Below are 11,618 nucleotides of genomic sequence, written 5' to 3'. Positions count from 1 at the left end.
AGATTTTGTGGGACAGATTGGAGCTGGAGAACTAGATAGGGTGACATGGTCCCTATCAGTGTGACGCAAAGCAACAAAAAGATGTATTGTTGATGTGGGATCATTCATATGGTGATTTAGCCAGGATATCTATCTCTGGCTGAGAGGTACTACTGTCGAGGGCATTCTATGTTGGGTGAGCCATTTCTAGCGCCTAGGTTGTATTATGAAATTGCATAATAATAAAACCCTTTGAATAACAACACCTGTTTTCCTGCATTGGGTTTTTCCGGGGACATTAGTCCAAAAATAACGATGTCACTTGTGTGATTGTTTACTTTTAGTTGATGATTTGTATGTGTTGATACTATACTTGTATTTATTTTCAATATTTACATGGTAAATAACTTGTTAAGTAATTGTAGGAAGAAATAAATCAGATAATATAGGAAGAATTTCTAACGGGTTAGACTTAGAAATTCCAACAGATTGAAGGATGTACAAATATGACACAATAGGAGAAGGAAGGAGGCATTAGAGCCTATCCCCCCTTAGTGTCAACTTCCTGAACTCCAACCATAAATCAAAGTTTAGTAAACTTCGCCTCTGTGAGAGCCTTTTAAAGATGTTTGCAACTTGATCATTGGTTGAACAATATTGCACTTCAAGAACATGGTCATGAATGAGCTTTTTGATGAAGTGCATGTGTAGTTCAATGTGTTTTCTGTGCTGATGTTGGACTAGATCTTTGCATAGTTGAATGGAATTTTGATTATCACACCAAAGTATAGTCAGATGCTATCGCTGAAATCCAAACTCTGACAGGATCTGATGAAGCCACAGGGCTTCCTTACTAGCTTCTATGGTGCCACGATACTATGATTCTACTAAAGAAAGAGAAATGAAACTTTGTTTCTTGCAAGCCCATGTAATAGGTCCAGAACCAAGAGTGAATACATAACTTGCAGTAGACTTCTGATCATTAGGGTCACCAGACCAAAGCGGAATTAGTGAAACCAACCAATAGAGGAGATGCTTCTGCACTGTAATGAATCCCAAACTGAACTGTACCTCGAACATAGTGAAGTATTCTTTTAGCTGCTTTCCAATGACTTTCATGTGGGTTTTTTAATAAACCAAGAAATAAGGCCAACAACAAAGGAAAGGTCAGGATGGGTATGGGTCAGATACAAATTTTTTCCTACAAGATGATGGTATAAGGTAGCATCAACTTTATGGGAAGTACAAGTGACTGAAAGTTTGGCTCCAAAATGAAAGGGAGAAGGGGCTGACTTACAGTCTTCCATGTGAAAGTGGTGTAGAAGATCACATGCATACTTGGACTAGGAAAGGGAAATACCTTCCTTGGATTGTAAGACTTGAAGACCAAGAAAATGATGTACTAAGTCTGTCATTTCAAACTGCTTTTTAAGGCTGGACTTCACATGGATTATAAGGTTGGGATCACTACCAGTAAGGATAAGATCATCAACATAAAGAAAACGAATGATAAGAGACTTACCCACTTTCTTGGTGTAGACAATATTGCCAGAATGACACCTAAAAAAGCCAATATCTAAAAGAAAGCTACCCATTTTGGCATACCAATCTCGAGGGGCTTGCTTGAGACCATAAAGGGATTTCCTAAGCTGACATACAAGGCTGGAATCTATTTGTATAAAGGTAGGAGGTTGTTCCATATAGATTTCTTCATGTAAGTCCCCATGCAAGAAGGCAGTTTTAACATCCATCTGATGGACTTCCCATTTGAAAGAGGTAGTAAGGTAAATAACAAGGTAGATAGAGTTCATTTTGGAAACAGGAGAGAAGCTTTCAGTATAGTCAATGCCTTCAAATTGTGAAAAACCCTTAGCAACAAGACAAGCTTTATGTTTATCAACTTTTCCATCTGGTCCAAACTTGGTTATGTAAACCCATTTACATCTAACAAGTTTTCATCCCTTCGGAAGAGGAACAAGATCCCATGTATCATTTGCCAATAATGAACAATATTCTTCATTCATAGCTACGTCCCAATTTGGATGGCCTGAAGCTTTTGCAAAGGTGTCAAGATCATAATTCGCTGAAGCTTGAGCTAGTAAAGAAGAGGCTCTATCGAACTGAGAACGTGTGTGTCACTGATCTATAGGATCACCTGCAAGAGCACCTGTCGCATCTCGAGTAGAACAGACACATTTTGGAAGCTTAGGAGATGAAGGAGGATCCTCAGAAGGTGGGGGGAGGGATTTTCATCCTCACTGTAATCATCTGAAGAAGAAATATTTTCAGAAGTAGAAGGGATAGAGAGAGGTGGCACATCCGCCAAACTAGGCTCGTAGGACTATATAATTTTAGCAAACTTTAAATCTCTTCTAATGGTAACATTTTTGGGTTTATGTGGAAGAAGTCTACATCCTTTGAAATCTTTAGAATATACAACAAAAATACATTTTTCACTTTTAGGTTCTAAGGCTTTATGTTTCTCATCGAGAATATGAGCCCATGCTTCACTTCCAAAAACACGAAAGTGACTTACATCTGGTTTAATTGAGCTCCATGCTTATTTTGGAGTGATATTATTTAAAACCTTAGTAGGAGTGCAATTTACTATTTAATTTGCATAGTTAATTGATTTTGCCAAAAAATTAAGACTAAGTCCTTTAGATTGAAGCATACAATTAGCCATTTCCTTTAAGGTGTGATTCTTACTTTCAGCTACACCATTTTGTTGTGGAGTATATGGAACAATATGTTGCATTTCACTTCCATGCTCAGTGAAAAAGTTGATGAATTTGATGTTAACATATTCTCCGCCATTATCAGATCTTAGCTTAAGAATTTGATGTCCAGATTATTTCTCAACAAAGGCCTTAAATGCCAAGAACATGTTAAAGACATCACTCTTGAGTTTTAAGAAGTATACCCAAGTGCGTTTGGAGAAATCATCAATGAAAGTTAAGAAATACTTGTAGCCAAAGAATGAAACAACTAGAAGTGGACCACATAAATCACTATGCACAAGCTGTAAAGGGGCTGAGGCGTGCCAAGAGGCACATTTTTTAAAACTATCCCGATGATGTTTTCCGAGTACACATCTGGAACAAACACCATCTTTGCAAGATACCATAGGAAGATCTATCACCATATTTTCCTTACATAGATTTTGAAGGGAGTGATAGTTTAAGTGACCAAATTGCTCATGCCAAAGTTTGCTCACTTCATCATTATGAACAACAAATACCGAGGGAATAGTTTCTGAACCAAAGTTGTTAAAATTATACAACCTTGTAGAATCATCAACAATGCCAGTAGTTAAAATTTGTCTAGGATCTCTTAGGTCCTTAATTACAACACCATGAGGTGAAAATTCAACAGTTTTACCTTCACTTGAATGAGTTATCTGATATACAGATAGAAGTTTGCATGATAAGGTAGGAATACATATTACATCATTAAATTGACCATTGTCTAGATGAATAGTTCCAGTCCCTACAACACTAAGAGATATATCATCACCAACATATATATTTTTGGTGTTACAATCATTTAAAGAAGAAAACATGGATTTTTTTTGGCCATGTGATAAGAAGCTCCAGAATCAATGAACCACGCATGAGAATGAGAAGAAGAAGATACATTTAGTGCATAACCAGACCGAGATGCTTGACAACCACATGCAGAAAGTGCTATTTCTGAAGATTAAGTTGAAGTTGAAGAGTGCTCCAAATGGATGTTATGTTTCTTCATTTCTTCTTCTAAGGCTTCCATATTCTTAAAGCATTTGGATTCTACGTGGCCATCTCGATTACAAAAGTTGCAATGTCTATAAGTATTTTTCCTTTTGTTTTTATTCGCCTGATCATTTTGTTGAATTGATTTTTCATTTTGAGACTGAAAGTGCTTAGGACCATTCTTTTTAGGATGCTACTTCGTAGGATTCTTTGAACTTGGTTGCTGTTGGGCTGCTAAGGCTTTCTTAGAAGAGTTTCCAAGATTAAGAAGACCAAGGTGTAAGAGTTTTTCTTGTTTTCTTATTAAAGAATCACAAAAGGAATCAAAAGAGGGGGATTTGTAGTCTTGTCCTTGAGAAATAAAGGCTTCTCTAGTAGAATGGAAGGTGGAAACAAACATAGAGTAGGCTGGTCCCAACTTAGTAAGAATGGAATAGATAAGGCTACCATCTTCTTTCTTAACCTTAACACCTTCCAAGAGAAGTCTAAGGGTCTTGAACTTGGACAAAAAATATTCAATGGAAGAAAAATTATTGGGGTCCAACGTAAGCAACTCATTTTCGAGTTGATGGGCTCTAATTTCATTTTTAACTCCAAAAACTTTATTGATCTATTTCATTGCTTCATTAGGGGTATCAAGTTCTGCGATATGGAATCTAAGGTCTGGAGAAATAGACATCCCTATCAACCCACATGCTTGATCTTTCCTATTTTCCCATTTGGCTTGCTTATCTTCATCTTTAGGTTTAGACTCTTAGCCTGAGGCTATTCTATAAAGACCTTTACTTCAAAGTAAATCCTCTATGTAGGACACCCATTGGAAGTAGTTGGTGCTGTCAAGAATAACTTGGCATAGACTTTCCATTTTAACAGAAATTGAAGATGTAGATGCTGAAACTAAGTGTTCCAATAGAAAGATGTCAAAAAATTAGCCCAATTAAAAAAAAAATGGCTTCCAGATGAAGAAGTTATGGCTTTTTGAATACAAGTTGTTGAAGATGCCGACGAAGTACGTGAATGTTCGGAAGTGAATGATAATGTTATATTTTAAACTTTCCAAACTTAATCTAATTAGCTCATTTAAAAAAAATATTTTATGTGACCCACTTTTATAAATAAGTGAAAATCACTTTTACAACGGTATTTTATGAGCTACCCACTAAATTGTAACTTAAATAAAAGATAAAGTGACTTTAGAATTATAAGTGACTCACTTTTTATAATGGGTGAGAACACTTTTACATAAATTAACTTTAAAGCATAAGCTACATGTGCTTTTTGAAAAAGTAACTCAACAAAAAGAAAGTCTTGAACCCAAAACCTCTATTCTCATAAAGTAACTTTGGACCAAGTGAGCTAGTTTAAAAGTTTAATAATTTTTGGAAAAGAAGAAGAGCGTTTTTTTAGTTACTGAAGCTTTGGAGTGCGTGCTTACTTGAAAAGTTCCTTTTTCCTATAAAAAAAAACCACACAACCCAACACGGACATGCAAAAAAAACAAACCTTATGGCTTGAAGTTAGCTTTAACCAGAAACTAAATATTTTCCTCAATGTTTCTGATTTTCTGAGATCACACTAAGGCACGACGGAAAAGAGCGTACGCATGAGAAAAATATTTCCTTTCTGTTTCTGATTTGCCTAGATCACACAGAGTCACGGGGCAAATAGCATACATAGAAATGAAAGGTACAGACACAGTAATAAAAAATAGAGAGATAAATAAACCAAAATAAATAGAGAGATAAATAACTAAAACTGAAAATAAAGAATGTATACCTCAAGATCTTAAAAATGACGTAGCGAAGGCTACTAGAAACCTTTTTGCGTGAAACAGAAGGGGTTCCTCACTCGAACATATGCTCCTAACACAATAGAATAGTCCACTCGGCCTGAAAGAGGTTAGAAACAATAGATCAAGGAAATGACAATCAGATGCAGTTGTACCGGCTTCAGATTTGGATCACCAACGGATGCAACCCTCAAATTGCTCTGATACTATGTAGGAATTTACAGGGTAAGTTCCTTAGATAGAACACCAAAGGATAATGCTCACAAACATATCATAGATCAATACACCAATATTGTTGACGTGGTTAAAACCCTCAAAGAGGGAAACAATCCACGACTTGAGCCAACGCGACCACTTAAGGAAATTTATTAATGTAAAAGAAAGAAAATTTACATAAGCTTCTCTCATGAACGATCACCTTACAAATGGCCCTCCATGCTCTTTATTTAAAGATCATGGACCAATCGGGTGTTAAGCCACGGATCAAGTGTTGGTAATACCGAGGAGAGAATGAACCATCAGATCACTTCATGTCTATAACATATCATGACTGTTAGATTGCAAGTTACAAAAGTACATAGTAAAGAAACACTTTAACTAACTCTACACTAGACCAAGTTATACTTAACTATTTCCTATGTGTCAGAATATCCTAATAAAAACCTTAAACCTTTTGTGGAATAAATAAAATAAGATTTTGTTTTACATCATTTGAGTTGAAAAGGAACCCAAGTCCCTTACCAATTGGGAAATGACAACATCAGGGTTTGAACCTGTTCATACCAAAAATCCATACAAGGTCACCTGACGGTCTATGTGCCAACTTGACACATTCATGTTTGATGATAAACATTTACTAATGATATCAAATATATGAAGAACTTTCCAAAGTTGTTTCCATTTACATTATTGAGATATGGAAGTGTTATTTTAAGAACCAATATGTCATCTAAATGATGGTCAAACTCAACTGGGAGTTTCAAATAAATCCTTGATAAACTTGATGCCCGCAACCTTCTAGGAATTCAAATAAGATATTCCTTTGCTCGAATTGCATTCCTGCTTGACTTGTAGCTATTTTGATATTGCTAACCTGAAGCCTGCATACAATTTCATTTTCTCACCTTTCATATATCATTCATGAATAAAAATAGATGAAATACTATGATTCATTTGCCCAAACGAGGTTGATATATCATTCCTTTCATATGTTTTTATTAATGACATTATTTATATACATAACATACACAAGAATTATGTAACTTGTTTTTGATATGAATATGAAAGGATAGAGGTTGTTGTTTGATTGATATTTATACATGGAGAGACAAGGACTCTTATGAGATAAATACAATGATATGGGCTAATGTACTCTCCATAAAAAACAAGTGTATCATGTCCCTTTAAAGCTTGATGCTTCTATTGTGATTTGGGCCACGTTTAATATATTTAATAGAACTAATTATGTGTTTACTGCATTTAGTATGATGCTTTTTTATTATTGATTCTTTACATGGATGTATAGATGATTTTCTTCAGCATGGGTAACAGAGGCAACATAGAGGTAGAGGAAGAAGGCCAAATGTATTTTGGAAATAAGGTTTGAATAAGAAAATTAGATCTTCTATTCATTTTGACACAAATTATGATGAATTCAATCGAATTTTACAACTTGGGAAAATAAACCTTGGTTACCAAGTTGTCTTGCCTCCTCTACCCACGCAACTTGATTACCATTTGTAGCCTCACCCCAACATTGTTGAAATTTTTGAGCCTCCTAAATATCCATGAATGCTTGTTGGAACAATAATCTACTTCAACCTCCCTCTGGTGTTATACAATGGCCTATTACTCTAAGAAACATTCTTGCTACACCTATTCTTGATCACATTATCCCTTTCACTACTTCCTTTGCTCTCTCTCCTCCCAAGAAACCCCTCCCTATTTTTCAAGAAGGAAAAGGGAAGAAACCTATAGACATTACTCTTTTGAATCTATTTTTTCTCAATCAAAGTTGCATTCAGTCAAGGTAGAAGATGAAGGTGCAAAAGAAGTGTCTTTAATTAGGGACATGCATTCTGAGATATTATGAACAAGTCTATTTTTATGATGTTTATTTTCTAGACACTTGGCATAATACATTTTTAATTTGGTGGCACATATGATATTATTTTTGAAAACTTAAACATTATATATGAATGTTTTATATTTTGGGAGGCACAAGTGTGATGGAATTCCTGATTTTTCACGATGATGCATATTATATTTATATTTCTACCATATGATTATTTTTGCTAATTTTATCAACACGAGTTATAAGGATGAAATACATATATGTGTGGTTATTATAAAGAGAGTCTAGTGGGGCCCCACCTACTTATAGTTACTATTTAAAATTACATTTGTAACCCTTTTCCTTTAAACAATTTTACACTCTCATGTAAATAATAAACAAATTATGGTTGAAAGGTAGCTCAACTACTAATTTGTTTTCCTCAAGGATAAAGGAGAATATTCATGAATAGAAGAGAGAGAGAGAGTTCTACGTGAAGGTATGCATAAACTTTGAAAGTAAAGCTACCATTTCCATTCATTTCCCTTTCTGATTTTTCCTATAGCTAATTGTCTTATTAATAGCAAAGGGAATCTCGAAAAGGTGGCAAGAGAAAGATAGATTGACATTTTTTGTGGTATTCTTCAAAGTTGTTTACTTAGTTTTAAATCTATTCATTCTATTTCGAAATTCTAGTTTATTCAGTGTTGATTAGTTTGATTTTTGCATTCTTTAATGACATTTTGGTGTTACTTAAAGTGATCAAATGCAATTTTTTTCATTTTTACTTTTTCCTTAGGGAACTTAGTTTCCATTTGATGACTTTTTTTTTACATCTTTGACTTCTAAGGATTTATTTCGATCCAGATCCTCGCAAGGGTCTAAACTTACAAATTTTGGTTGTAACTCATATTGGTCTTAATACATATATCATTTGTTGATTTCTTTTCAAATTTTGGGTTTATTGAAACATTGAATTGTTATTTATAGATTGTTGTCCTTTTAATTTTTGAATTAATTTTTTGATTTGTTTTATATTGAATCATTCAATATTTCTTTATATTTTTTACTTGGTGATTTAAACATAATAAAATAAAAATTAATATGGAAAAAAGAGGATTTCATATTTGAATATTTAGGTCTCAAAATCTAGTTGTATAGTTATAAGGGCCATAAAACCAAGGTGATAATCATGACTATCTCCCTTAATCTAATGAGATTTGAGAGTGTTACATGAGAAGCATCGATACTTCTCATCCTCAACACATCGAAAGATGACATTAAATATGTGGATACAAATCTACAAATTATTGAGAAAAAAATTCACTTGTATGTAAAAAGATCGAAATGTCCTTTAATGACATAAGAAGTAGAGTATTTTGGTCATATCGTTTCGAAGGAAGGAGATAAGGTGGATCCTCAAAAGATCTTAGTTATTACAAAATGGGTTATTCCTCATAATATCAAGAGTCTTAGAGTATTTTTGGGACTTACATTATATTATTGGAATTTTTTTGAAGAATTATGCACAAGTTGTGTATGATTTATACTTTCCTTCTTTTCACATTCATAAAGTTTTTCATGTATCTTCCTTTTAGGAGAAGCTATATGGAAAAAGGAGTGGTTCATGAAGAAGTGTCCTCAAGTACAAGATTTGAGGATGAAGATTTTTTTAAATAGGTGGGCTACGTTAAGGCCTCAATAGGCATTCATGATTAATATATTTGTATATTCGTAGGTTGGCTAGATCCTTTCATTGTACCCTTTGTCTCCTATATATACACATTAAGGAGACCTAGTCTTAGGATCACTGGACTAAGTGGATTAATCCAATTAATTGGATTAATCTTGTATTATACATTGCATTTATTGTAAAAGGAGGTTTCCCCATTGAAGTGTTGTATTCATTGAATTTTTATTATTTTGAAGGTGCTAGGATCATAACAATGATTATGCTAACATGATTAATTGTGAGCTTGAAGAGGGACTTTCTAATGAACATGCCCATAAGGGAATTATAATTTATTAATGATATTTATGTTTGCGACTGTGAAAGGACAACAGAAGAAGTAAAATCTATATTCGTAGGTTGGCTAGATCCTTTCATTGTACCCTTTGTCTCCTATATATGCACACTAAGGATACCTAGTCTTAGGATCATTGGACTAAGTGGATTAATCCAATTAATTGGATTAATCTTGTATTATACATTGCATTTATTGTAAAAGGAGGTTTCCCCATTGAAGTGGATTGTATTCATTGAATTTTTATTATTTTCAAGGTGCTAGGATCATAACAATGATTATGCTAACATGATTAATTGTGAGCTTCAAGAGGGACTTTCTAGTGAACATGCCCACGAGGGAATTATAATTTATTAATGATATTTATGTTTGTGACTGTGAAAGGACAATAGAAGAAGTAAAATCCATATTATTGATGTTGCAAATGGAAAAGAAGATATCAACTCTAGTTTCGTAAAATACGATGAAGACATCAAAGAAGGGTGCATCAATATTGCTATAGAAGTTGAAGAATTTTTTGAAGGAAATGGTAGCAATATGTTGTTGTAGGGAAGACATGGTAATTTGTGAGGGGATTGTAGGAAATGAAATAGAAGAGGATTTCGAGGAAATGAATGAGAAAATGAAAGTGATTAGAATTGAAGGAATATATGATGAAGAAATTTTAGAAGAAAAAGTGATTTAGATCAATAATGAAATGAATCCAATTGAGTAGATGATGGAAAAATAATACAACCAATGTATGGTTGCAATAAAATAAAATGATAAATCTATTGTTACAATAATTAAAGTTGAGAGGTATACAAAAGTATTAGAGGCTGCAAAGGAAATCAATAAATTTGAAGAAGAAATAGCTTGGAAAGCTATAGACACAAAAGGAAAATATAAAAATGGTTTCCTTATTAAATGTTGTTGAGAAGATGAAAGTTTATATGTGCAAGAGGAGCATAAGAATAAGCATGAGAATGGGAAATAAGTGTTGGTTATGGAGCCCGATTATCTTCTTGATTTAGAGGTCTCATTTTTTAGTTGTGTTTGGACCCTAGTTCCTAACAGGGGGTGTAGGGTGGCTTCCCCCCCTTACCAGTGTTTCTAGGGGGTCTGGGGGACGCAAAAAGAATTTTTTGGAACCCACCCTAGTTGGTGTTTGGGGGCAAAAACATTGAAGAGAATTTTTTGAAAAAAACTATCCTTGTAAAATATTATAATTTCATAGTTAATATGAACCCTTCACCATTAGGTCACGAATTTGATGGTAGATTTTATGTTAGGGTTTTTTTTTCACTGGAAGGAAACACTCTTTTATGAGGAATTCTATTGCGATTGTGTATTATTGAGAGAGCATTGTAATTGGGAGTGAGGAGACTGTGAGAGAGAGAAGAGGAGGTTGCAAAAAATGTGATGCAAGTTGTAACCCCTTCATTTTGCTAGATGGAATAAAAGGAAGGATTCTCTATTTTTTATTTGATAATAGCCCAAATCAGATGAACCATGTATATTGGTGTCTCCTTTATATTGGTTCATTCTATGTTTTATTTCCGCATTCATTTTGATTTTATTGCTCTGTGATTTTATTCCTAACAAGAAGTCCATAAGGTTGATCAACATGAAGATGGGAATATTTCCATGGTGACAATAAAGTACGATAAGGAGAAAACAACCATGAGAGTTGTAATTGTACTAGTCAATGCTACAAGAGAAAAGGAGGAAGATATGAAGGCAACCTTATTAGTTTTTGATGTAGTAGTTTGAGATGAAACAAAAAAGAAAAGGAAGAATATGGAAGAATAAATTGTTGTTATATTTGACCAATTGTGTGTTTGTGTATGTAGAGGGATTGATCATAGCAATGTTAGGATCAGAAAAGTTTAGAAAGAAGAGAACCATGATGATGTACTAAATTTGTTAAATTATACTAGTAGAAAAGAGGAGAGAGTTGAATCTAGAAATAAATAAAAAAATTAAAAAAAGAATAAATGAATAAGGAACAATTTGTTGAAGAAGATGATAAAAGGAATGCCAAAAGATAAAGGTAATGATGT

The sequence above is a fragment of the Pinus tabuliformis genome, chromosome 3_1, assembly GCF_031772625.1.
Source record: "Pinus tabuliformis cultivar Carrire ecotype Pingquan chromosome 3_1, CPIR1, whole genome shotgun sequence".
NCBI lineage: Eukaryota > Viridiplantae > Streptophyta > Pinopsida > Pinales > Pinaceae > Pinus > Pinus tabuliformis.
The sequence above is the reverse complement of the archived record's forward strand: the minus strand, read 5'-3'. Positions refer to the sequence as shown.